The 3,021-nt window shown below is 37.3% G+C and overlaps 1 protein-coding gene across 4 annotated transcripts in view; it reads left to right on the top strand.

Moving 5' to 3' along the window:
* Positions 1-3,021, top strand: part of LOC106884332 (glycine receptor subunit alpha-2) — a 206,315-nt gene that overhangs the window by 155,866 nt on the left and 47,428 nt on the right. The window lies entirely within an intron of this gene.

Below are 3,021 nucleotides of genomic sequence, written 5' to 3'. Positions count from 1 at the left end.
CACACACACACACACACACACACACACACACACACACACGTCAAGAGAGATATACACATATAGATATATAAGAGTTTTGGGACAGTTAAAGGAAATTCTGCGGCTATAGTTCCCTGGAAAAGATTGCATGGCTCAGTTAAGCGAAATGTCTGTATCTTTTAGTGCGTACTTTTCTGGAAAATTTATGGTCTCTCCGCAAAAATCCAAACCCAAATTTTATTTCATTTGCTTTGCGGGAACGACTGTTTTAACGAAGTCGCGTCTTGTCCCAACCTTCGGAACGCGGAATAGATAAAACAGGGGACAACGTGATGGCCGGTGACTGATTATTATTGTACATATTTTTTAAAGGCAGCGAGCTGACAGAATCGTTAGCACGCCAGGTGAAGTGCTTAGCGGTATTTTCTCTGCTGCTACGTTCTGAGTACGTTTTGAGTACGTTCAGCTACGTTCTGAGTACCAATTCCACCGAGGTCGACTTCGCCTTTCATCCTTTTGGGGTTGATAAATTAAGTACAAGTGAAACACTGGGGTCGATGAAATCGACTAGTCCCTTGACCCCAAATTTCAGACCTTGTGCATATAGTAGAAGGCATTATTGTCCATATTTTAATTGTAGCACTCCGTCGGTTACGACGACGAAGGTTCGAATTGATCCGGTCAACGGAACAGCCTGCTCGTGAAACTAACGTGCAAGTGGCTGAACACTCCACACGTAACAAAATACACACATATATATAGACGTATGTGTTCTTGTGTGTGTGTTAGAAATAAATACTTCGCATATATATTCTCAGGATTCGTGTGTAGTGTATCTATACGCGGTCGAAGGGCTTACTAAAAATAGCAGCCAAATCTCCTTCATAATAAATCATACTCTCTTAAATATCGACAGAAACAATAAACAATGTCTCGCTTAACCATAAAATGGTGGTGACTCTAATGACTTTCAACTTAAGAGGTTTTCTCGGTCAGCTTTGAACTGTTGTTTAAACAACAACAATGGCGACAACATTAGATGTAACAACGAACAATTTTTAATACGACTCATGAATTATATGAATCTAACATTCATGCAACAATGTAGAGTATTTGTAAGAATTCAGACAACGCAAAATCAATATCCTTATGACACCGAAAAGAAAACCAATTTTAGCACCAAAACTGACAAATTCTGCTCCAGCGTTTGACACCGTATTGTAACTCGAAGACAGGAGTGATGTGTTTACAATGTCTTTTACATACACACGTTAATAATGGATTTCAAAAATTACTATTCTATATTCTATATTCTATATTCACAATAGTTTCTGAGCCGAGTAATTGGTACCAACATGCTATAGACTGGAATAATAACGTTTTCAAAAACAATATTAGAATGGAAAGTCTGAGACATTTCATAGTTGATGAAATTGGTGAGAAGGCCGTGGACGATTGTCGAATAATGTTAATCGAATAATGTTAACGACCATTTTGCCACAAAAAAAAAGCCATTCATAAGCGTACATGCATAGACATACATCTAAACGGACGAAGATGCAGAGTCGCAAATACGAGATCGAAATACAGACAAATGGATACGTCAACCTTCAACAATTACTAATTATCTACAAAGCTTAAACGAAAACCAGAATCTCGTTGTGCTCCCATATATGCATTGATGCTCCTACTACACACAAATACAAACACATTCCAGCTAATTGTTTGCTAAGAGGTGAATCACAAGTACCTCTTGCATTGTTAGTGTTTCAATCCCGTTCCACGTCTGCTCAGGTACTTTGAAACCACATATCACACCGTCTAAGCTTATGCAACCCATATACATCTCTTTTTTACATTGTCTCAAAACAATGGCGACAGTCACTATGAAAGGGAGCCTCATTGAAACAGAGAAAATTAATCTGCTTAACCTTTATTGATTATTAAACTTCTTATAGCATTATATAACATTTTTTCTGGAATGGTAACAATTATTATTATTATCTAAGTTTCACATAATATTTAACAAGTTGCCTACATTAAACTTAGAATCAAACGCAGTCCATAAGTATAATTCTCAAAATATCTCTTGAAGAATTGGTCGACCCGAGCGAGGCTATAGCAGAAGACACTTTCCCAAGGTGTCACGCAGTGGGACTGAACACGGAACAATGTGGTTAAGAAGCAAGCTTCTTAGCACACAGCCACGCATGCGCCTATATTTATATACATATTTATTTTTAATTCGCTCCAACAGATTCTTAGGTGAATATGCGAATTGCAATTGTATTTTGTCTGAAATGATAAGTTGCCCTCCGATGGCGAAAAGCAACAGCGGTTAACATATTCAGCTTCGGATCTGTCGAATAACAATGCATATATATGTCTTTATATCTAAATTGTTACCGCTAAAATTTCGCAAAAATATTACAGCCATTGTCTCTGCATAATATTCCACACAAATAAAGATATAATACTCGAAAATGGTATAAACTATAATTTCCACCAATTCCACTTCAATTAGTTCCATTTCAGGTGCACGAACAGACAACCGCCTTCCGCCTTTCTCTTTAACTCATAATTACTTATCAAAAAGAACAATGGATGTCTTTACATGCAAAATAAAGTTGTAGTGGCTACGAAATTGCTAAAAAACAGTGGGAATGTACGGATGACAGTGTTGGTAATAGATGGATTAAATTCTGTTATATGGAATTGTGTACAGGTGTTGTTTATTAATAATTGCACATGAATCACTTTATTGCAAAGCAGTATCGCTTACTAATGGAAGAAAATAGCTTTCTTTGTTGAAGGATGAGACGACCAGAGATATCCATGCCCACCCAAGTCTTAATCTCATTTTGAAGGGAGAATTGGTTAAACAGTGTCACCCCTCTTTCTCTTTCTATTTATCTACTTCTATATTTCCCTCTTTCTCTGTCATTTATTTCTCTCCATCGCTGTTTCTCTCTCTCTCTCTCTCCTTATGATCGTGAGCCGACCTACCTAAGCACTGAACCACGCGCCTTCACTCATATATAT

The sequence above is a fragment of the Octopus bimaculoides genome, chromosome 13 (assembly GCF_001194135.2).
Source record: "Octopus bimaculoides isolate UCB-OBI-ISO-001 chromosome 13, ASM119413v2, whole genome shotgun sequence".
Classification (NCBI taxonomy): Eukaryota; Metazoa; Mollusca; class Cephalopoda; order Octopoda; family Octopodidae; genus Octopus; species Octopus bimaculoides.
The sequence above is the reverse complement of the archived record's forward strand: the minus strand, read 5'-3'. Positions and strand labels throughout refer to the sequence as shown.